The 25,470-nt window shown below is 46.2% G+C and overlaps 1 pseudogene; it reads left to right on the top strand.

Annotated features, from left to right (window-relative positions):
- The first annotated feature begins 2,892 nt into the window (after window positions 1–2,892).
- Window positions 2,893–5,823, top strand: LOC136528955 (U-box domain-containing protein 52-like; annotated as a pseudogene).
- The last annotated feature ends 19,647 nt before the right edge of the window (window positions 5,824–25,470 follow it).

Below are 25,470 nucleotides of genomic sequence, written 5' to 3'. Positions count from 1 at the left end.
GTAGCATAGATCTTGAGTTCGAGTCAAAAATTAAATTAATTTAGTGGTAAAAATCTTTGTTTCTTAAGCAGTGAAAGATTAAAATGGTTGTGATCTCTTATTTATTGTTTTTTTTACTTTTATTATATTTATTAGAACACGAAAAACCAGGTGGGAAAAACAATAAAAATAAAATCTAGAAAAGTCGAGCTAGTGTAAAAAAACATCCATGAAAAAAAAATCTGAGCATACTCGAATCTAAGTAGAAAACAGTCACGGCAAAAATTGGAATGTACTCTATAAAATAGCCACGAAAAAAATCAGAACATATTTGGATGCAAGTGAAAAGCGTCCAAATGAACGTAAAACAACACGTACTCGGAGCAAGTAAAAACGGATAAACCAGAAAAAAAAAGTGAAAAAAAAAACAGAAAAGAAACGAAACGAAGAAATTCTACCATTCTTTCTTCTTTTATTAGATTTCTGTTCTTATATTTTTGCGTTTGGATTAAGATTCTTACTCGGAGTTGAAGAGGTCTAGTTGGATTAAGATTCATAGTTGTCTATATTATTATAATTTTTCCTATTTGGATTAAGATTACTATTCACCCAAAATCGAAGAGATCTAATTGGATTAGGATTCCTAGTTACATAAAGAGAAGGGCTATATGTGGTTTCCACATTCACAAAGTTAGTTAAGTAATGGCCGGACCAAAAAATAGGTGGAGAGAAATTTTGCCTTTTTATTATTAGGTATAGATTATTTTGTAAGCATAAATGGCGTCTAATGAATTATTTCTCATCATAAAAAACAACATGTAGGCACATATTATCGAACTTAAAAAAGTCCGCTTCCGCTCCAACATCGGTCCGAATCCGTACCATTTCCGATATCTAAAAAATCTGCATTCGCATCTAAATCTACATTATCCGATTCGCACAGCATATGATAAAAAAAATATGGATTGAGATACGGAGAAGTCATTATCCACTCCGATCCGATCCGTTTTCATCCCTTCCCACATACTACAACCGGTGCCAAGCCCACTCCTCGGAACCCACTGGGCTTGGACTGACCAGAGCAAACAAGAAGTAGCCCTGCCAGCAGGCAGCAGCTAGCCAAGCCGCCAGCCCCAAGCACCTCTCCTCATCCTGAAATAATAACAGAGCCCAGCCCATAGTGCGCTGGCTGAGAATACGTACGCTACGCACTTACGCGGTCAAGCCAACAACGTCGCCAGTTCAGTTCGTCTCCGTCCCCCCCTCCCCCTCGGCCAAGTCGCTGGTGGCGATCGGTCTCCGGCGGGGGGCGGACGGTTCAAAGATGCGGTGGCCGGTGGCGGACCACAGCCGCATGTAGCAGGCTCTGACCTCTTAATCTGACGGAGAGTTTGACCTGGGCAGGCGCCGTCGAGTCGAGTAGGAAAGGAGGACGGATCCGGCCGCGATCCGCGAGCATATTCCACTCCAGGTCCACGCCCTCCCCAATAAGTATACGTATACGTGGACGCGCGTACGAGTATTAATACTTGTCTGCCTCAGTCACCTTCCCCTACCCTACGTACGTACGTGATCATGCGCTGTATGTATATGTACTCCTATGTATGTATGCATTATTCTCAACACAAGTACACAACGGCCGGTGCACGATGAGTAATTTGGCCGTACTCAACCCAATGAGGGTCGGCATGTATTTGTAATGTATACATACATCAAGTGACAATTACAGAAAGAATCACAGGATTACAATCACACCTACAACTGATTGATCAGCTACTAAACATGTAACAATCACAAATCAAGAAGAATATCAGTCTATTGCCAGATATGCTACAATCGCCTTACTTATAACAACCGGTCATCAACTGCTGACCTTTTGACAAAGAATGAAGTTGTGTTTTCACAAATGTCAATCAAAAACTTTTTTACATGTCTTGTTCATAGGGATTTACAGGTTACGACATTGATGACAACAAAGAACGTATTCACCGAGTATGCCGGGATCTAGAAGCGGCCACTATGCATTTCTTTGCTTTCTTTAGATAGACAAATAACGTTAGAATTGAGTTTTAAGTTAAAATTGTTTTATGGTACTTTAATCTTCTATAATAAGTTCCCTTAGTGCTAAGGGATGAAGCCAGATTGAGTGGCCCGTTCGGCTTACCCAGAAGCCGGCTTGTTCAACTTCTTTTTTTTAGCTGGAACAGTTTTTTTTCAGCCAGTTTCAGCCAAAATTCAACCAGTCCAACGGTGGAGATGGGAGGACAATTGCTCAGTCTGTCCCAGTGTTGTGCAGTAGCGGCCTGCCTAGAGAAGCTGGCGTTGCTACTTGCGGCTAGCTTGCCCATCCATCATCGCTCCTGCACTGCACTCCTCTAGGTACATGAACAAGGACCACTTATTATAGGAGGCCATGGTCATAGGCATTCATCAGATTCAGTCGCTAAGCGATCCAGCCCTTTCTTTCCATTGATCAGTCACAGTACACCAAGCCGAGGACAAGAGTACCAATCAAAGCATTAACATTACTACTGCTGACAATTGGCGAGCAAACACTACGCGTGTAACTATGTTTTACAGATCCACTGTAACTTTCTAAGAACAATTGCATTATTACATATTTTATTTGTATATGCAGTCAACTGGTATACAAATACTAGTTGCTTGTAAGCAACACATGCATTTCATTTCCTTGACATAGATATAGTCTAATATAAACACACGCTAATAATACCACTACGATCCGATTATTTCACAGATGAACACATCGAAATGCATATACCAGCTCAACCAGTTGAATTTATGCATAACCTGCCAGCTGCAGGACCCAACAAACGAATAGTAGCATATACCACCTCGAAAATGTCAGATTAAGAGTAAAATAAAACCACAAGAAATCCCAGACGTGGCTTACCAAATATTATATCTTCCCGGCCCGACATCAACAGGGCAGGACACACAGACCGTGGCACCAGGCTCCGGACGACGACTCCGGCCTGCTCGTCTTCACATTCTTCTACCTCGCCAAAGGCGCGCGAGCGTGCATGGCAGAGTCCGGTGGCGGTGGCATCGGCGTCGAGGACGCCGGCACCAGCCTGCCATGGAGCCACGCCAACGGTGGTGACGGCGGCAGCACGTGGGAGATAGAGGAGCTGGAGCCGGACGATCGGCCGCCGCGGAGCGTCGGCGTCGCCGCCTCCACCGAGTCCGCGGCGTCGCCCGGTGCCGACGGCGAAGTGTACGTGGCGGTCGGCAAGGGTGGCTCCAGCATGGCGGCGCTGTCCTGGGCGCTCCGCCGGCTCACCAAGCCGCGGAGCTTCGTCTGCCTCGTGCACGTCTTCCCCGTCGTCACCAGCATCCCCACCCCATGTGAGCCATCTAGTTCTTGGTTTCTCTCCTCTTCTGCTTAATTCTCATGGCCTTCCTCATATGTTACATCATCTTCGTTTCTAGTAGTAGTATAACATGTACTCCCTAGTACATATTAGCTAGGACTCCTATGCAATTATGATCTTTGATCGATGATTATAGCATTCAGATTGCCTGTGATTAGTAGTGTTCCGTTTGGAACAGGACTATTTTAACCCCCGACTCGCGTAGGATAGGGATCCATCAAACTGCTTCCTCTGAAATTCTTGGATTACAGCCAGGCTTTGTGGCCTCAAAAACATCAATCATTCCATGCCACAATATACTTCACTCTTCCTCAACCCAACTCGAGCAAAATGTGTTTGCTCACTAGCTAATGGAAAAGTAAGAGTGAAATGAATGAAGGCTAATACCGCAACAACTAGTTGTAAGACGACAACGCTGCAATTTGCAAGCAAATTCTTGTTTAGGGTCGCCAATCAATCAATAATGCCTTTTTAGATGCATGTGTATTCACCTCAATACACATGTGTTGAGGTTGAATGGAACGAAACTTAGTTTAATTCCACTTCAATCCACTTCAACACATGTGGATTAAGATAAATACATGCACATCCAAACAAGCCTAAAGATGATGATGGTCGTGATGGAAGACGACGGTCTAAGTTCTTGCACTGGTGTTTTCGAGATTTTGCTCGCCTGACTGAAACTTTCAAAGGTGTCGTCGTCCTCACGGGCCGGAGTACCCTGAGCCTTGTAACCTCTTGTGCCAAGAATACATTGGGTTTGGCCCCGACGCAAAGCTGCAGCAGCAAAGTTCCAAACGGTTGATACTGACCTCGTAGGGGATGGGAGTCGGAGACACCAACAAGGCCACCCATTATGCCTCATTAGGTGCCTCCTAATTGTATTTTTTTCTGTTTTCTTTGGCAAAGAAATAATGGGATTGGGATCTGTTTGGTCAGCATGGTTCCTGTAAAATTATTGGGTTCTAATCAAACTATTTCCAGTGAAATTCTTGGGTTATAATCAGAAGCTAGCTTGTGGTTCGATCAGGAAGAAAACCTGAGTTTCGCTTTAGTGAAGCACTCAGAATCCGTTCTAAAAGATCATATATGCATGCATCCATTATTTGAGATAATGGCAGCGAATGTTAACGAGATTCGTGGACCACACAGGAATACTGGATTGGATGCCAAAAAACAAAGTAGCTTTGTGATGAGATGCCCCATAGAGTAGGGCGCATAGTATGCGATGTGATGCTACAGAGCTAGACTGCTTTGCCACTGAAGTGTGAACAGGATCAGCACGGTAGGATTCCGTTCTGCCACCTTTCAGTCTTGACAAAATGGCACAAAGATGAAAATAGACTTTCAGCTGGTTCAGTAACTAATACATACAAAAGGAAAAGAACAAAAAAAAAGATAGATATCCTAGTTTCTGTACGTGTTAGGTGTTACTGCCCATTTCTGCATCTGATGATGGTTTAAGCAATATTCAGTTCAAAGGGTAATTTGTGACGAAGTCAATTTCTGAAATAGTAGGAATGATGCCTAAGAGCCAAGCAAGCCCAGAGCAGATCGAAACTTACTTGAATCAAGAGAGATCAAAGAGGCGACAGATGCTGCAGAAATTCTTGGACCAGTGCCGCAAATTTTAGGTAAGCAGCTGGACCAGTTCGTTACCAATTCTGATTTCTCAACAAATTTTCAGTTTTGATATCACTCCTTTCATATTCAGGTTACCGTTGATATGTATCTCATCGAGAGCGATCAAATTGCTAACGCAGTCATCGAACTTGTTCCTGTTCTGCACATTAAACAGCTAGTATTAGGGGTTTCAAAGTCAAATGTGCGGTAATGTCTACCAGGCCTTCAATTAACAGACACAAAATTGTGTGCATGCCACTTCTGCAAATGTATGTTGAATCTGTCAAAATGAACACAGGAAGCTGAAGAGAGGAACCACAATAGCAGGACAGGTACAGAAGAGCGCACCTCTCTACTGTGAAGTCAAGGTCATCTGCGATGGCAAAGGGGTGACGATGGAGACGACTGCTGATCCAACACCACCACTCAGGAAGCTGAAGAGAGGAACCACAATAGCAGGACAGGTACAGAAGAGCGCACCTCTCTACTGTGAAGTCAAGGTCATCTGCGATGGCAAAGGGGTGACGATGGAGACGACTGCTGATCCAACACCACCACTGTCACCTCCTGACAGCAGATCCAACAACCCGACACCACCATCATCTACACCAAATCATGATAAAACAGCTGCAAATGGTGACAGAAAAGACAGTGAACCCAGAGAGAGAAAGAAAATCACAGTTTCTGAGATGTTTCTCATTATGATTATTTGTCATGTTCCTGTTTCATTTCCCTTCTCAGAGCTAGCACACTGTATGCATCATGATTGGACAGCATAAGTACGATTATCATTTTTGCCAATGCATTTGTTACTGGAAGTTCTTGATTTCTTGTGCACAAAAACAGATTTTCATGTATATATGTGGAAACCTTTCAGCATTTTGTGAGTTTTTTTTGTGATTAAGAGTTCATTTTCCTTTCCACCCCTTTCCTTAACTAGATGAAATGAAGAGCTGTATTTAACTGTAAAAAGTCAGAAAACACATGAAAATTACAAGATAAAACATGTGACAAACCAGACAGTATCTTACTCAGAAGAAAGCTTAATACTTCCAGCTGATCAAAATAGCAAACACAGGCAACACTTCAATGTGTAGCCAGAAGAATGGTACACTGCTTACTCATGTAGCCAGAAGACAGCCTAGATAGAAACCTGATTGAGACAAGAAACATGGGATAGGTATACATCGCTCTATCAGTACTCACCAGTCAACCCATTTATAAGCAGATTTTTTTGGCTGCCTTCTGCAAGTTAGGGATGGGATTATGAAAAACCAGTAAGTTGTCTTGACAAATGAATCCTTCTTATGCCACCATGTCTTGTCAAACTTATGCTGCTATAAGTCATAAGCGCCAGGAACTGCTACTTATTGTTCATAATGTTAGTTTGTTGAGGGCATTACTTCAACCAAAACACCTAGCAAAATTTGTTACTGAGAGTGGTTCAGTACTTCAGCCTAACACATTATAATGCAGAGATAAAATATATAGGCTCATAACAGTAGAACTGTGATCAGTATTAACTGAAAATGAAATGTTGCATGAGAAAGAATTTTTTCTATGAAAGAAACTCAACCAAACCTATGAAGAACTAGACAGTATTGTAAATGAATATTTTCTAAGAAAGAAACTCAACCAAACCTATGAAGAACTAGATAGTATTGTAAATAAGAAGAAATAGGCACCCAAATTCGAGTCAAAGAGAACTCAAACTCAGCTACCTCTTGAGAAGGAATAATAGTTGCTACCAGAACTTACAATCATAAATACAAGTTGCATATAACTGAAATGAGATATGTATATAATGTTGGCAATCCGGCCACCTGCAGAGGTAAGCAATCAGGTCACTCACACTCACACTCTCACAACTCATGGCTAGAGGTAGAAGATGAACTGACCTTGAGCACAGACACAGCACAAGCACAAGCCTGCAGGTGCAGCAACTGAACTAGTTGCCTCTTTGCATGCCTAGAGTATTTATACAAGGTGAGTACACCTACTACTAGTACAAGAGGACATGGCTGAGATCAGCCCCTCAACAACTATGTAATCGCTGAGGTAAGCCAATGTTTTGAAAAACGTCATTAAACGTCGTTTAATCACGTTTAAACGCTGAACGTTGGCCCAGCGTTGCGTTTAGGGGGTAAACGTTGAATTAAACATTGTGCGTGATTAGGTGCTCGTTTAATCGCGTGGCAGAGATTAATCACGCGTAATCGGTCAAAAAACGCGTCTAGGCGGTGGAAAACGCGTTGCTCGCGAGCGAGGAAGCGTCCGGCACGCGAGCGGGAAGAGGGAGGGAATCGCGTGCACGCGGGAAATAAGCGCGGGAGGGCGCGGGAAACACCAGGCGGGCCCGACGCGGGACCACAAATCGGCCGCAGAAACGAAGTTGGGATTTGTCGCACTCCAGTTCCGCCTCCGCCTACCTCCCGCCACCTGCCTCCCTCCTCCCACCTGGTCCCTCCTCGCCGTCGTTGGTAGGGCCGTAGGGGTCGTTGCTAGGGTTCCCCTTCTCCTTCGCGGGCGCAGAGGCCGCAGGCGCAAGGGCCGTCGGCAACAGAGGCCGGTCCAGGCACAGCCCCTCGACTGCAACAGAGGGCAGGCCGCCGGCGCAGGACAGGAGTCGACAACAGCAACACAGAGGCCAGTGCAGCCCCTCACTCGTTCTCTCCAGGTGCTCCCTCGGTCTCACCCAAATCCCCATCTTCCCATGCTCTGTTCTTTTGATTTCTGTATGTCAATCACTGAAATTGATCTGTTAGTCTTGGTCCTTATTATGCTACTCTTGTTCCTGTTAAGATTGAATGTGTACTGCTCCTTAGTCCTTGATGTGTTGATCTGTTACTCTTGGTCCTTATTATTCTACTCTTGTTCTTGGATTGGGATTAGGATGTCGGCTTCCGAAGCAGCAGCTGTTGCTGGTGCTGCAGCAGCGGCTCCAGAAGCTGCCGATATTGCCAACCACCTAAAGAGGAAATCATCTGATATAGGCTGGGAGTGGGGGCGTCTCTATGATCCCAATGACAAGAACAAAGTCAAGTGTCTTCTTTGTGGCTATGAGAGTGCAGGAATTAATCGCCTTAAGCAGCATCTTGCTCATAGGGGCACTTCTATTGTGAAGTGCCAAAAAGTTCCTGATGATGTTAAGCAAAAGTGCATTCAGAATCTTGATGAAATAGCAAATAAGAAGAAAGGGAAGCAACAACGTGATAAAGAGCTTAGGGAGAATGTGCAACTTGCAACAGGTGAAGAGGAAGTGACAGAAGTTGAGTCACTTGCTGGAAGCTCAAGTACACCTCACAAGCTAGGACCCATGGACAGATTTACTCGTCCCATTGATCTCAATTTTGCCTTGTGCTGCTACCCTCATAGATGAATTTCTATTCTTTACCTATTATTTGAATTTTCTGTTTCCAGATTATTAAATTGTCTCTCGTTGATTGTTAGCTGCTGTTCAATGCAAGAAACCAAGGAGGAAAGGAACTCATGTCGAAAACAAGTGTGCAGCAAGAGGTATGATCAGTGTTATTACTTCAAGTTGTGTTATTAGTACTGACTTTGCTCTCAGTATCACAAAAATTATAAAAAAACAAAAACCTTTAATCACGTTTAATCTCGTTTAAACTTCCTAAACTCTAAACTTTAGGCTAGCGCACGCCCAACGCACAACGTTTTTCAAAACATTGAGGTAAGCCACTACTAGGTTGGCCTATTGCCATACCTCTCTAGTAGATACGAGGACAGCAGGATTGACCTATTGCCAACTCCTTGCTGCAGCAAAACAAAGAGAGGGAGCAGCAGATTATCTTACATATAACACTAGGTAAAGATTTTGACTCAGTGCACTGTAACATGTTGAGGAATACAGATTGAAACATCCACGTGTTCATTTTAAAGAATAGAAACATGTTGACAAGAACAAAACTAACTATCATTCATTTGCAAACACAGATGCAAACATCCTACTTTATCCAATTGCTACAAAGAAAATTTGTCCTATTCCCTAAAAGAAACCAAACTCTAAATAGTTATCACAACCTTTCTGGGCAGTACTCTCAGATGTTGACACAGGCTGCTTCGGGGGCTTCTCAATGTCAAAATGCCTTGGAACCTCTGGAGGACTCGCACAGCGTATCAATGCCCAGTTCACACCCTCAAAAAATGGGTGCTGTTTTATCTCTGTGGCACCACGCCTAAAACCCAATCGTTGTTGGGGCTCTTTGACTAGGAGACTCCATATTAAATCCCTAGCTGGGAAGCTCACAACTGAATATTCAGGGAAACGCAAGGGCTGACCAATGACATTGAACAGTGTTGCCCGGTTCCCCATGCCTTTGAATGGTGTTTTTCCAAACAGGAGCTCATATAGGAATATACCAAAGGTCCACCAGTCAACATGTTATGACCCGATCTACTACGTAATGCGTAGGAGTGGGAGGTGCTCGGACGAGGCTTGAAGGCCTGACGGCGAGCTGGCGGCGCCGTGCTCGGCGCCGGTGTTTAGAGTTCGTGGACGGAGGGTGAGAGCGCTAGGGCGCCAGGAGGCTAGAGAGATAACTCTAATCTCTGGCTGATCTCATTTGCTCACAATCGTTCAATACATAAGGACTCCAATTCAAAAGCTAGCAAGTACTAACAAACTGCATGCTAAAGTTTAGGATCTCAAACAAACTCCTAATGACTCGACTGACTGACTGAACCACCATGGTGACCGCGCTCTGCGCGTTCGCGCACGCGCATCGCGGCTTTCCTCGTTTCGCCGGCTCCCTGGCTCACGCTTTAGCCACGTGCACGCTTCCTCCTCTGATACTTGTTGCCCACCATAACATCTCTCCCTCCCTGGAGAAACAACTCGTTCACTGGGCGAACATGCCGGAGTCTGAGGCCACCTGGGAGCCACTTGAAGCGTTCCACGCAGGCTGGCACGCAGAACGCGCGCTAGCTGCGGAAGTAGACGGCCATGTCGTAGTGGAGGTAGTGCCGGTGTCGACGACGGCGGGGTGCCCCTGAACGGCTTGAGCACACCAACATGGACAACGTCGTGGATCCGGGCACCATCTGGCAGCTGCAGACGGTACGCCACGGCTCCGACGCACTCCAGCACCTGGAAAGGCCCAGCGTAACACGGGCCAAGCTTGCCGCGGCTGCCCGTCGCCAGAGTTAGGGCAGGTCGGTGTAGCATGCGCAGCCAGACCCAGTCTCCGGGCACGAACTCCAAGCGACGATGAGTGGCATCATAGTGACGTCGAGCGTACTCCTGCGCCTGCAAGAGTCGAGCGCGGACCTCGTCGAGGAACGCATCCCGGTCCGCCAGCATGGTGTCGACGGTGTCGGTGCGCGCCGCACCCTGCTGATAGGGCACGATCGCCGGCGGTGGCCGACCGTACACCACCTGGAAGGGGTAGTGCGCAACGCGGAGTGGTACGCCGTGTTGTAACAATACTCAGCCCACGGGAGCCAATCCAGCCACGCGCGGGGACGATCACCTGTCATGCAACGGAGATACATAGCAATGGTTTTGTTAACGGCCTCCGATTGCCCATCAGTTTGGGGGTGGAACGCCGAGCTCATGCGAAGCTGGACCCCTGCCAACCGGAAGAGGTCACGCCAGACATGTCCAGTGAAGACCGGATCATGGTCCGACACGATGGACTCCGGGAATCCATGGAGGCGAACAATTTTGGCGAAGAAAGCTCTGGCAACTGATGCTGCTGTGTATGGGTGTCCCAATGGGATGAAATGGGCATACTTCGAGAGGCGATCAACCACGGTTAGACTAACACTTTTGCCATGTACCTTAGGAAGTGCTTCGACGAAGTCCATCGATATGTCCGCCCAAACTCGCGACGGAACCGGCAGCGGCTGGAGCAGGCCAGCGGGGTGCAGAGCTTCCGTTTTGTTGCGCTGGCATGTCGTGCACGCGCGAACGAAGTCACGCACAATGCGGCGGTCATGCTCGACATAGAAATCAGCTCGGAGTCTCTGAAGTGTCTTTTGTACTCCTTCATGCGCCACTGTGTGCAAGGCGCAGTACCTCTGTCAACAGGGGCGATGTCTCCGGTATCATGACGCGGCCATGGTGGGTGATCAGGCCGTCAGTCACCGCCTAGGGCTCGCCACGTGCACCGGAGGCAACGTCCTTCCGTAGCTGCTCAAGTTCAGGCAGGTTCACGAGCTCCCATCGAACTTCATCATAAAAGCTGAATGATGGTGCAGTAACCGCTGACAGCTGCAGCTCTTCGGCGTCGTGTCAGGACAAGGCGTCCGCGACTACGTTCAGGCGACCGGGCCGGAACTCGACACTGAAATCGAACCCGAAGAGTTTGCTAACCCATTGGTGCTGTGGAATCGTCGATAGACGCTGATCGAGGATGAACTTGAGTGCGTTTTGATCTGTACAGACGACAAACGAACGGCCCCAAAGGTAAGGGCGCCAATGTCGAACTGCTTGCACCAATCCGATTAATTCCCTTTCATATGCTGCCAGCTTCATGTGCCGTGGTGCAAAAGGCTTGCTGAAGAAAGCCAATGGGCCGGCACCTTGGTGTAAGACAGCGCCGAACCCTGTCCTGGATGCATCACAATCCACGACAAAAGCCTGTTCAAAATCCAGCAAATGCAGTACTGGCGCTTCTGATAGAGCTTGCTTCAGGGCGTTGAAAGCGGCAGTAGCTGACTCTGTCCAGTGGAAGCTTTCCTTCTTTAGAAGCTGGGTCAGTGGAGCTGCAACAGTGCCAAAACTCTGAATAAAGCGCCGGTAGTAACCAGCCAATCCGAGGAACCCGCGCAGACCCCGCACTGACCGTGGCTGCGGCCATGACTGAATGGCCTGAATCTTGTCCTTGTCAACTGCAACTCCTTGTGCTGAAATTACATGGCCCAGATAGGAGACGGTAGAGGTGGCAAATGAACACTTCGACCGTTTGACATGGAGTTGATGCTCCCTGAGGGTGGCCAGAACTGCTCGCAGGAGCCGGAGGTGCTCAGACCAAGAATTACTGTAAACCAATATATCATCAAAGAAGACTAGCACTCCCCGGTGTAAAAATGGGCGCAATACCATATTCATAAGAGCTTGAAATGTCGATGGCGCATTAGATAATCCGAAGGGCATGACCAAGAATTCAAAATGCTCATGGTGAGTGCGAAATGTTGTCTTGTGTACATCATCCGGATGGACTCGCACCTGGTGATACCCAGACTTAAGATCCAGCTTCGTGAAGAACTGAGCACCGTGCAATTCATCAAGGAGTTCTTCGACGACTGGAATAGGGAATTTGTCTTTCACTGTACAGGAATTCAGGGCTCTGTAATCGACACAAAAGCGCCAGGTTGCATCTTGTTTCTTCACCAGCAAAACCGGAGCTGAGAATGGTGATGTACTCGGTCGAATGATGCCCTAAGCCATCATTGTGGTACATTGTGCCTCGAGCTCATCTTTTTGCAATTGTGGATATCGATAAGGTCTTACTGCCACAGGCTCCGTGTTGGGCTTCAGGTGAATGCAATGGTCACAGGGTCTAGCCAGAGGAAGTCCCGTAGGAGCTGCAAAGACATCCTGAAAAGAATCCAACAGCCGATCGAGGAGGGCCAGCTCGTCCTTGTGGATAGAATGAAGACGACCAGTGGGTGCAATGTCAGTTCTCGTCGATCCAATGCCCTTCCAAAAGACTCGGCAACCACCACGCCAAAACGCCATGCACAGATCATCAAAATCCCACAATATCGGCCCCAAGGTACGGAGGAAAGCTTTGCCGAGCACCATGTCATGGCAATCAAGGGGGATCGTGTAGCAGTCAAGGGTGAAGTCCTCATGTCCAACTCCCTGTTGTGTAATACGCAGGCCAACATCACGTGCCAATCCACGGCAAGCCACCCGATCACCGTTGGTGACCGTGACGTGGGCGCCCTTGCTGCTATGGAAGACCAAGCCGGCTCTCTATGCCGCGCTGCTACTGATAAAGTTGTGTGTGGAGCCCGAGTCTATCAGGGCCGTGAACTTGTGAGCTCCAACGGTGACCTTGAGCTGCATTGTTTCCTTAGTGCGGATGCCGGCGATGGCGTGAAGGGAAATCAACGGATGGTCATCATCCAGGATCGACTGCTCGATGGCTGGCTCCGCTTCCTCATTGACATCATCACTGACTTCCAAGTAGAACAACCTTGCACATCGATGACCCCTGACGTATTGTTCGTCACAATTGTAACAAAGGCCCATGCGACGGCGTTCTGTCATTTCTGCTAGTGTGAAGCAGCGAAACGGCCATGGCGGCATCGGTGGCGCTGGCAAAGCCAGTGGGGCAGTTGCCGGAGGCAGAGCCGCTGGCGCCGTGACAGCAGGTGGCGCTGCGTACTGTCTTGCTTGTGGACGATGCGGCCGCGCTGTTGCAGGCAGCACCACTGGGACGTTACGGCGTTCATACGCACGCGCCAGCATCATCGCGCGTTGGAGATCCGCCGGCATCTGCAGCTCGACGTCCGTCCAGATCGGATCTGGTAGGCCCCCCATGTAAAGCTGCACCTGTTGGACTGGGGCCAACACACCGGCGTGCACCAAACGGGCGAGGAAGGACTCGGTGTAGTCATCAACTGAACCACGAAACAGAAGCCGAGCCAAATTTGACAAGTGGTTGGTGCCAAGGGGGGGGGCCCGAAACGCTGTTGGCACATGGCACGGAAGCGTTCCCAGGAGACGGCGGCGACACCACCTTCATCGCGCTCAAACATGTAGTACCAGTGTTGTGCTGCCCCCGCCATGTGGAATGAAGCCAACCACACCTTGTCGGCCTCGCGCATTCACTAGGCGCGGAAGAAATGATCACACTTGTTGAGCCAATCCAGAGGGTCTACCTTGCCGTCGAACGTGGGGAACGTGAGCTTATGAAACCTGGGCACCGCACCACCGTCCTCTGGATCCCCGGTAGCCGAGTAGACGGGCGTGTTGAATGGGGCCGGGAGCGGCGATGGCGACGGCAGGAAGATCTGCGTGATGGGTACAGGGCAGCTTGCCATAGTTGGGTGAACAATGGTCGACCCGGATGACGGCGCAGAAGGCAAGCCCCCATAGCCCGGCATCCCGAACGGCAGCGACTGCGGGTGCACCGATGAGCCCACACGCCCATCGCCACCGGCCATCCTCGTGGCCAGTTGACCCATCTGCCTCTGCAGCCCGTAGATGGTGTTGGTCAGGGTGTCCAGAACGCCCATAGAGATGACCGCCTAGGAGGGACCAACGGACAATGGAGCAGTGGATTGTGGTATGGCGGTGGCATTGGTGGTGGCTGGTGGGGCGGTGGTTTGAAGAATGGCGGCGGCGGAGGTGACAGGGATGGGTGCGGAAGCTCCAGACATCGGCCCAGACCTGGCTGATACTTGTTGCCCACCATAACACCACTGTTCAGTGGTGACTTGAATATTCAGTGGTGACTTGAATATTAAGCCTGTGGCTGTGGACTAATTACTTTATTCCAGCAATAAGGCCTGGGCCCTCCTTTATTTTTTTGATCCCAAGCTGCTAAATTACCTCTGCAGGACCATGAGCACTACCGACTTCGGCTTGCCTGTGGTGCGGACGGGTAAGCAAACCGGCTTGAGGTTATATGATTGCGACAGATGTAGTGGAAAGGTCATCGAGTGCAAATCCAAAGGAACTGCTACAGAACGTAGCTACATTTTCTTCAAGTGCGTGAATAACATATATGGTGTAAGTGCTTCTCTTTGTTTGTTCAAACTGAATCAAGGTAGTGGTTCTAATGTTTTGGTCTGCTTTTCCTTCTATTTTATTCCCATCACCATCTTGCTGATATTTGCTATTGATTCCCATCACCATCACAATATGTGGTTCTAATGTTTTCTTTGTTCTTAATGAAATGACAGAATGCTAAAGAAATTTCCGTAGGCTTTATTGTTTTTATTGTCACATATTGTTTTTTTTGCTACATGTTATTCAGGAAATAAGCCTTACTATCATATGTAAAATGAAAATTTTAGGCTTTAGTAATTTCCATATGCTGCATTGTTGTGATTACATACGTAATAGTTTTTTAATATATTTTTCGAGTAAAGCAGTGCCAGTTATTATGGTCTTGGTTTGCTGGTAGAGGAGGATAAGGCTATTGACCATGAAAGGGTGCTGGCACAACTAGTGAAAAGTGGAAGGGAGAGAGGAGGCTGAGAGGTAGAAAACTGAAGGGCGCCTTTTTACTTTTGCTTAATAAACTTTCTAATGACCATTCTGTACCCAATTCGGCAACACGAGCATTATGAGCCATTTCAATGGCCAGAATGTTTTCAGGAGCTATGTCATGGTTGATACAAGGTTGCACATCCTTTGGGCTGAAGAAAAGCATGGTAATATTGTTTAAAGCAACTGACATGCTACTGTATTGCTTACTTGCAGGTATCAGGCACTTGCGGCTTCTACTACCGTGAAGCCGACTATAGGGAGTTCCTTAAAGCAAAGTATCCATTAGATGAAACAGTGAATGCCCCTCCTCCATCAGCAAATTCCACATCAATGCACCTGGCATCGTCAAGTGCACATACGAATGCTCCTAAGAACGGCATCATCAGTTCGTCAGAGAACAATATCTTCCATGTTGAACCAACCAAATGGCATCAACCTGGAATCACATTTTGCGAATGTGGCTGATGAGTTTGTTAGTAGGTGTGAGTTCAATCAGAGGATGCAAAATCTGAACTAGGAGTTCAATGAGTCATATTACTATCTCCATGAAGCAGTGCCTAGAGGTACACGTCGCATCAGGCCAGTCATCATTATCAGTTTTGCACTGCTGCCCTGATCTTTATGTTTGTTGATATTTTTGTCAGGTGTTTCCTTGGCCAGACAATCAGACCTTGAAGAAGTGAAACACCACGTCAACGAGACATATGGCTATCTCCTCGAAGCAGTACCTAGAGGTACACGTCGCATCAGGCCAGTTATCATTATTAGTTTTGCACTGCTGCCCCTGATCTTTATGTTTGTTGATATTTTTGTCAGGTGTTCCCTTGACCAGATAATCAGACCTCCAGGATGTGGCTAGACAATCAGACCTCAATAAGTATGTCAAAGTAACAGAGTTCAACGCTTCAACTAGAATCACGAACACTTCTCTTCTCAAAATTGAATCCAGAACAAATCAACATAACAAGACTTCAGTTCGGAGAGACGTGGGGTTGTTGGTGAGTTTAATTGGCATCATGATCGCGCTTTATTATTTTGTGCTTAAAAGGTAATTTACAAAATAGACTGTTTAATATCAGTCTGCTGGTCTTTGGTCTGCTGCTGGCTGCTCTTATTCAAGAGCATTTTGTTGCTGACTGCTCTTCAGACCTCATTTTGCTGCTGGACCACTCATTAGTGCTGCTGGCTGAACCCTAACTTATTCAGACCACTCATTATTGCAGTTATTGTTAAACAAGTGAACATCTTAATGTTAAACAAGTAAACATCTTAATTGAATGAAGTTGTTAGTATGATGCTGGTGGTTGCTCTTATTTAGGCCAATTTATGGTAAAAAAATCTTGAAATTGTGTTTTTGATGTTATGGTAAGAGGGTCTAGGCCCCCAGATATGTTTGACGCCAAAATAGAGGTCTACTTGTTAAATGGAAGTATGGAGGGATGAAATAGAAGTTAGTCAGCACACTGATTCAGTGGAAGTTGGGTGGATGAATTGGTATTTCGTGCAAAAAACAGATGTTTGGAATAAAAAGCGGACATAGGGTCGTGGAATGGATGTTTAATGCTATCAAAAATAGAACTTTGTTGCAGAGAATAGATGTTATGGTCGGGTTCTTCGACGAAATTGAAGTTGTTGCAGAAAAATAGATGTCACGGAAATTAGGAGTTGTTGCAGAAAACGGAAGTTGTCCGCCGTTGTCCGTTTTCTGCAACAACTCCTAATTTGCAACAACTCCTAATTTCTGTGACATTTATTTTTCTGCAACAATTTCAATTTCGTCGAAGAACCTGACCATAACATCTATTCTCTGCAACAAAGTTCTATTTTTGGCAGCATTAAACATCCATTCCATGACCCTATGTCCGGTTTTTATCCCAAACATCTGTTTTTTTTCACGAAATGCGAATTCATCCACCCAACTTCCACTGAATCAGTGTGCTGACACTTCTATTCCATCCCTCCACACTTCCATTTAACAAGTAGGATTCTATTTTGGCGTCAAACATATCTGGGGGCCTAGGCCCTCTTACCATAACATCAAAAACACAATTTCAAGATTTTTTTACCATAAATTGGTCCAAATAAGAGCAACCACCAGCATCATACTAACAACTTCATGCAATTAAAATGTTCACTTGTTTAACATTAAGATGTTCACTTGTTTAACAATAACTGCAATAATGAGTGTCTGAATAAGTTAAGGTACAACCAGCAGCACTAATGAGTGGTCCAGCAGCAAAATGAGGTCTGAAGAGCAACCAGCAGCAGACCAAAGACCAGCAGACTGATACTAAACAGTCTATGCAAATTACTTTTTAAGCACAAAATAATAAAGCACGATCATGATGCTAATCAAACTCACCAACAACCTCACGTCTCTCCGAACTGAAGTCTTGTTATGTTGATTTGTTCTGGATTTAATTTTGAGAAGAGAAGTGTTCGTGATTCTAGTTGAAGCGTTGAACTCTGTTACTTTAACATACTTGTTGAGGTCTGATTGTCTGGCCACATCCTAGAGGTCTGATTGTCTGGCCAACAGAAAACCTGACAAAAATATCAACAAACATAAAGATCAGGGGCAGCAGTGCAAAACTAATAATGATGACTGACCTGATGCGACGTGTACCTCTAGGTACTGCTTCGAGGAGATAGACATATGTCTCGTTGACGTGGTGTTTCACTTCTTCAAGGTCTGATTGTCTGGCCAAAGAAACACCTGACAAAAATATCAACAAACATAAAGATCAGGGGCAGCAGTGCAAAACTAATAATGATGACTGGCCTGATGCGACGTGTACCTCTAGGTACTGCTTCATGGAGATAGTAATATGACTCATTGAACTCCTGGTTCAGATTTTGCATCCTCTGATTGAACTCACACCTAGTAACAAACTCATCAGCCACATTCATGAAATGTGATTCCAGATTGATGCCATCTGGCTGGTTCAACATGGAAGGTATTGTTCTCTGATGAACTGATGATGCCGTTCTTAGAAGCATTCATATGTGCACTTGATGATGCCAAGTGTATTGATGTGAAATTTGCTGATGAAGGAGGGGCGTTCACTGTTTCATCTAATGGATACTTTGCTTTAAGGAACTCCCTATAGTCGGCTTCACGGTAGTAGAAGCCGCAAGTGCCTGATACCTGCAAGTAAGCAATACAGTAGCATGTCAGTTGCTTTAAACAATATTACCATGCTTTTCTTTAGCCCAAAGGATGTGTAACGTATGGTTAAGGAATACTTAGATGCACGTCCTTGTATCAACCATGACATAGCTCCTGATAGCATTCTGGCCATTGAAATGGCTCATAATGCTCATGCTGCCGAATTGGGTACAGAATGGTCATTAGAAAGTTTATTAAGCAAAAGTAAAAAGGCGCCCTTCAGTTTTCTGCCTCTCAGCCTCCTCTCTCCCTTCCACTTTTCACTAGTTGTGCCAGCACCCTTTCATGGTCACTAGCCTTATCCTCCTCTACCAGCAAACCAAGACCATAATAACTGGCACTGCTTTACTCGAAAAATATATTAAAAAAACTATTACGTATGTAATCACAACAATGCAGCATATGAAAATTACTAAAGCCTAAAATTTCCATTTTACATATGATAGGATGGCTTATTTCCTAAATAACATGTAGCAAAAAAAAACAATATGTGACAATACAAACAATAAAGCCTAGGGAAATTTCTTTAGCATTCTATCATTTCATTAAGAACAAAGAAAACATTAGAACCACATATTGTGATGGTGATGGGAATCAATACCAAATATCAGCAAGATGGTGATGAAAATAAAATAGAAGGAAAAGCAGACCAAAACATTAGAACTACTAACTTGATTCAGTTTGAACAAACAAAGAGAAGCACTTACACCATATATGTTATTCACGCATGTAATGTGGATGTGGATGTGGCTGTGTGGTTAGACCAAGCTTCTCAACCATCTCTAAGTTTGCAAGGTTGTTGCAAGTCTCACCATCAATCATAACACGACAACATCGTTCCTTCACAACAAAGTATGTTTGGAACAAGTTGTTGAACTGGTTTTGCTCTGCCTTCTCCATTTGAGAACTGAGCATGTGCTGTGCAAACTCTGTAGTACATGCGGGAGGTGACGGTGATGATGTTGTTGTAGCAGCGGAGGAGGAAGGTTGTGTGCACGCTCTAGTGACCGCTTTTGCAATTATTTCATCCATCTTTGTAGTCAGTCGGTCCATGATGTCCTGCATTTCACACTTAAAAAGAAACTCATTGTTTGGTATTGTTAGCAATCAAAATAAATGCCCTATCAACTATTTATTGGTCAGTGGAATTACACTCTCACACGTCTTACCAAGTTCTTACAAGGTTCTTACCAACGCAAAGCAGTGGACGGTACAACCGGTGGCTGGTTCATGATACCTGTGAGGGTGTGATACTAAGATTGCAAGGGTCTTTTTCTGTACCGATCTGAAGTATATGTGGAGTTTGGGAGGCACGAAAAAGAACAAATATATATATGTGGCACACAAGTCAGTGACAGACAGTAATATTGAATAAATGTCCAGAGCACTTGTCCTAGTTGCTGGCCTATACGTGTTTCTATCACCAGTTGTGATAAACAAGAGAGGAAACAAGGATGAAAGTAAACAAGTATTAAAGGTAACAACGGATATGAACAAGGCAAAAGATACCACAAACAATAGAGCTATTGAGTGTTCCTTATGTGCTCCTTTTCGATATCTTCTATTCTCTTTTACTATTTTTTTCTTTTATTTTTTTGTCCAATCTTTTTTTCTTGCTTTTGCTCTTTTGATATTTTTTTCTCAGCAAGGAGCACACAAGAATAAACCACAAAAAATTTGAGCTCAATTGAATAAAAGATGTGGCCTATAGAAAATTAGGACTGTGCTAAAAAGCATACCAAAACTTGTGGGCCCAGAAACTTAATTTTCCTAATTGATTTTCGCAAATCTAATTTTTGTGAACCTAGCAACGCTAGGATGAAATAGATCTAAAATTTTTTGGTGTTCTCCATAGATATAAAATTTTTCCCGTTTCGAGTTCAGATGCAAAAGTTATGACTGTTTTAAGGAAGCTGCTCGAATCAGGGTTTTAGTGGACACAAGATGCAAACCGATGGTGATACGGAATAGCGGCGGGTGAAGGGATCAACACAAACTAAAAAAGAACACAATCTAAACCAGCAACAAGACTTTGACCTAGGACACAAACTCAACAAAGCGGACTCTGAAACTGAATCATGCAAAGGCTATGGCGCGGATGGTTATAGGACAGGAAACAAATATGGCATTGGACTATGGGATAAAAGCAAAAACACTCAAACTAAGGGTAAGATGTGAACTTGACGATATACCTGAAGCTCTGATTACCACTTAATGGGAACGGGGATCCTGATCTTCCGTCAGGTTCAAGATAAACAACGATTTGTTCGGAGAGCGACACACCGATCCGGCTTCAGATCACAAAGACCCAAACCCTGCAACCTTAGCACCATGTCTCCTTTGGTTGTCAACCGTGTCACAATCCGGTTGACCTCACCAAGAAGGCTAATCCCTGCTGCGAATCGAAGAACACAAGCAAGAACAAGATAAAACGCAACTCAATTAAAGTGACAATTGCAGATGAATGATTAAGCACTCGAAGTTGGGGTCTTGCAAACCGATAACGGCGACTGTTCAATGACAGATTGATCTAAAACAAAACCCAAAACCTAATGTAGGTGGTGGCTACTAATTATATAGCCTAAGGGATGTCCAAGGATCCCTCTTCACGTCCTAAAGGTGTCCCAATACGTTACAAGGCCCAACAGCCCAAAAGACGACGACGCAGCGCCGTGATAGATTTTGGATATCAACTTGTTTCGACAATTCCCATTGATTCTGATGGAATTTTGATGTGGTACCACTTCCATTGGTTTCTTTATGAAATTATTTTTCCATCCATATGTGGATCATCAAAAACGGAGTTCGGATGCGTCCTGGGCGTCTATTTTATTGCAGACTAGTCCTGACGGCCGAGGCAGACTTGAACTCGGATTGGACTGGGCCTCTGTCTTGGCTTGGACGTCCTTGCTGGCCTCCTAAGGTGGTGGCTAAGGAGGAGGACGTCCAAGGCCATCTCTTAGGCATTCTCCATCTTCTTGGGGCATGCTCCAACTTGGGCCTGGGTCCCAAGGATGTCTAACAAGCCAATGACAACAGTGTAGCTCCTACCAAAAATAGCGACAGAATATATTGGTGATTTGGAGGCCTTGCTGATGTGATATTGAGATGGAACTAGATCTATTTGAAAGATTATCAAACAAGCTTTCCATCAAGTGCTCATTAACCTCGATCGCACTCCGGATGGATGAGTTATGGCCTTCCCAATGAGGCACTGTCGGGCTGCCGACGAACCAAAAGTTTAACTTTGATGAACTTCCATTATGAAACACATTTAAACCTACAATCAAATAGTGACATGTACATGTGGAACCAAGTAAATTATAACCAAAGCCACTATGCAAATGTAGGAACGAGCGCACCTTATAATCATTGTTCGTATCCAAAGGTGCCGTGTCCTCATCAGGTTTAGGGTCATTCTTAGGCTCTAGAGGATCGTTGGAACCTCTGCAACCCATCACCTAGCATATTTATTGAGTCAGTCGAAGATGCATGGCTTAAGTCCTTGGAGGACCCTGCCATTGGCTCGCTTGTCCTAACCGTTAGTACGTGGATGTCCAACCGAGGCCCAATCGATCCTGATGCCGTATCCATCATAGAAGTCCAGGAACTTCCTCCCGGTGAAGTTAGTTCCATGGTCTATGATGATACAGTTAGGAACACCAAAATGATAGATGATGTCAAGGAAGAACTTGACAGCCTCTTCTGAGCGAATGTTGGTGATGGGCTTCGCCTCTATCCACTTGGTGATTTTGTCCACCACTATGAGTAGGTGAGTGAAGCCACCCAAGCCCTTTTTGAGGGGTCCAACCATGTCAAGGCCCTAGACCATGAATGGCCAGGTGATGGGCATGGTTTGAAGTTCCTGTGCTGGCAAATAAGTTTGTTAAGTGTAGAACTTGCATCCCTCACACCTGTGGATGACCTCCTCTGCATCTCATAGCGGAGTGGGCTAGTAAAAACCTTGGCGAAAGGCTTTTTTGACTAGGGACCTTAGGGCCATGTGGTGTCCACAGATTCTGGCATGGACCTTGAGGAGGAGCTGCTTCCCTTGGTCGGTAGGGATGCACTTCATGAGTACTCCCAACGAACTTCGCTTGTAAAGTTCATTATCGAATGTGATGAACATCTTGGCGTGTCGAGTGATCCATCGCGCTTCAATCCTTTCTGGTGGGAGAATCTCCTTGAGGAGGTAGGCGAGTCACGATGCTCTCCAGTCAGCTTGATCGAGTGCTACCACAGCGACATCGGCGGGCGACGTCGTCATGGAGGCACCAAGGTTGGAGCTCTCGAGTGCTAGATTTGTGTTGGAGTGTGTCTAGATTGGATCATCCAGGATGCAGGCAGACGCCTCATGAAGGTCATTGATGAAGACCCCATCTAGAGACGGAACCCACCTGGTAGCCAATTTTGCGAGAAAATCGGTGGCATCGTTGTCCTTTCGGGGGACATGATGTAGTTTGATCCCCTGGAATTTGTTCTCGAGCTTGCACACCTCCTGGCAGTATGCTGCCATGAAGGGGCTTTTGTAAGAGGATTCCTTCATGACTTGGTCAATGACCAACTCTGAGTCATCGTGGACATACAACCACGTAGCACCGAGCTCGATGACGATGCGTAGCCCATTAATGAGGGCCTCGTGTTTCGTGGTGTTGTTTGAGGCCAAAAAATGGAGGCGGATCATGTTGCGGAGCCTGCTCCCATCCAGGGAGATCAGAACCACTCTAGCCCCCGAGCCGGGCGCCATCATAGACCCATCGAAGTACATCATCCAGTACTCGTGGGTGACGTCTAGGGTCAGGAGCTAGACCTTTGTCCATTCGGCGATAAAGTCTATGAGAGCTTAAGACTTAATAGCGGTGTAGGGGATATACCTAATGTCATGGCCCATTAGCTTGAGTGCCCACTTAGAGATCCGTCTCATGGCATCATGACTATGAATGATGTCTCCCAGCAGGAATGAAGTGATGACCTTGACTTCATGGTCGGTGAAGTAGTGCAGGAGCTTCCAGGTTGCCATCAGCACGATGCATAGAAGTTTCTACACCTGGGGGTACCGAACCTTGGCATTGGTGAGTACCTCACCGATGAAGTATACGAGTCGTTGGACCTTCAGGTGGTGTCCTGGCTCCTCCCTTTCAATGACTAGGGCGGCGCTCACCACGTGGTTGCTTGCTGTGATGTAGAGGAGGAGGGGTTCTCCCCATTCGGGAGCGACGAGGATTGGGGCCGACATCAGGGATTATCGACAGAATATCATCGACAGTCCACCGAGGGGCACCCCATGATGGTAGATTGATTGGTAGAGGAGCGTGTAATCAAGAACAAGAAGGCAACAGAGACACACGAGTTATATAGGTTTAGGCCATCAGTATGACGTAATACCTTACTCCTGTGGTCTGTTGGTTTGTATTAGCTATCGTTACTCCTATGGTCTGTTGGTTTGTATTAGCTATCGTATGATTTGCCATGATTTTGTAGGGGGTCCCTGCCCGCCTTATATAGTCCGGGAGGCAAGGTTACAAGACGGTTAGATCTGAGAGATAACCGGAAAGTAATAACAGATTACAAGAAACATGGGATCGTGCATATCCTATCAGGCTACGTGACATCTTCCAGATATCCTTCCCATGCCTTGCAGGAGGCGCCAAGCAGAATCGTGCCCCGCAAGGCTCCTTCTTCGTGGGCTAGACCACCCCTGGAGGCATAGCCCATGTGGCCTACCGTGGGTATCCGAGGTCGTACCCCCCACAGCTAGTCCCCGAGCACCTTGTACCCATTGTGCAACGCCGTCTCGAGCTTTTTCGAGCAGGTGCAAACCAAAACCGAGCTGTCCAAATCATGGTCCGACCACCATAACGAGTTGCCAAGCAGTTGAGAGCAACTGCCGAGCAGCGTGCAGCATCGCCGAGCAGTGTGTTCCGAGCACGGCTTGTCATAAGGGTGTAAGGAGCTCAAGTCCAAAATTGAAAATTCCTACATGGTAAAATGAAGTGTGCCCACTTAGAGTCCAACATCGATGGTAAAGATACCTGGTTTTATCTCTCATAAGCTCGAAGTCTCTTAGAAGAAACAAACACATTCACTGCAAGGTGAAGTGTGCCCACTTAGTCCCTAAGCCTGGCAGTAGGTGACGAGTCACGTGGTGCCAGGCTCAGAAAATAATGAATCAACCGAGCAGGTAGCCAGTCCCCCAGCATAGCCTCGAGATGAAAAATGAACACATTCACCGCAAGGTGAAGTGTGCCCACTTAGTCCCCGAGCCTGATAGTAGGTGATGTAGTCACATGGTGCCAGGCTCAGAAATTAGTAAATCGTCTGAGCAAATAGCCAGTCCCCGTGTTTCTAGCGTAGATATCGGATAAATAAGTGGTGGAAAAATCAGAGTAATGGATGTGCAATATTGGTTATTGAGCCTCATTAAATTGTGGAGAAATCAGAGAATAGGTGGCATCGATAAATGAGCGGCGTGGGCTACTGTTACGTAATAGCCCAAGTTGCGGCCCATTAAACCATTTTGGAGGAGTCAAAGTAGCGCTGATCGCGGGAACGGTTTCCCAAAAACCCTCAGGCGCAATGAAAACTAGAGGAAATGCTTTATAACCATGCCGCCACATACACCGCCTCCTACCTCACTCAGTTTGCCTTTCTTCCTTCATTCGCAAACCCTACGCTCCACATTCCATACCATCGTGAGCACTCGCCTCCAACCCAGTTCCAATCTGCAGAAAATGGCGCCGAAAAAAGGAGCCACAAAGCCAAAGAAAGTGGCCACCGGAGCCAGCCGCAATGAGGAGTGGGTGCCGTCGAAGACGTCGGCGGTGGATCTCGATAGGATGGTGATGGCGGGCATTCTCCCAGACCGCCTCACTGCTGGATGGTGACCAGCTAGTGGTGAGCCCTTCCCGACACCACATACTGATGAGGCTATAGTATTTGAGGATTATTTCTAGTGAGGATTAGGGTTTTCTATCCACCCCTTTCTGAGGGATCTTATGGAGTTTTGGGCGATTAGCCTCTGTAATCTGCATCCCAACACCATTCTGCATGTTTCTATCTTTATCCATTTCTGCGAGGCATTTCTCGGTGTTCTTCCGCACTTCAACCTCTTTAGG

The sequence above is a fragment of the Miscanthus floridulus genome, chromosome 19 (genome assembly GCF_019320115.1).
Source record: "Miscanthus floridulus cultivar M001 chromosome 19, ASM1932011v1, whole genome shotgun sequence".
In the NCBI taxonomy this organism is placed as follows: domain Eukaryota; kingdom Viridiplantae; phylum Streptophyta; class Magnoliopsida; order Poales; family Poaceae; genus Miscanthus; species Miscanthus floridulus.
The sequence above is the reverse complement of the archived record's forward strand: the minus strand, read 5'-3'. Positions and strand labels throughout refer to the sequence as shown.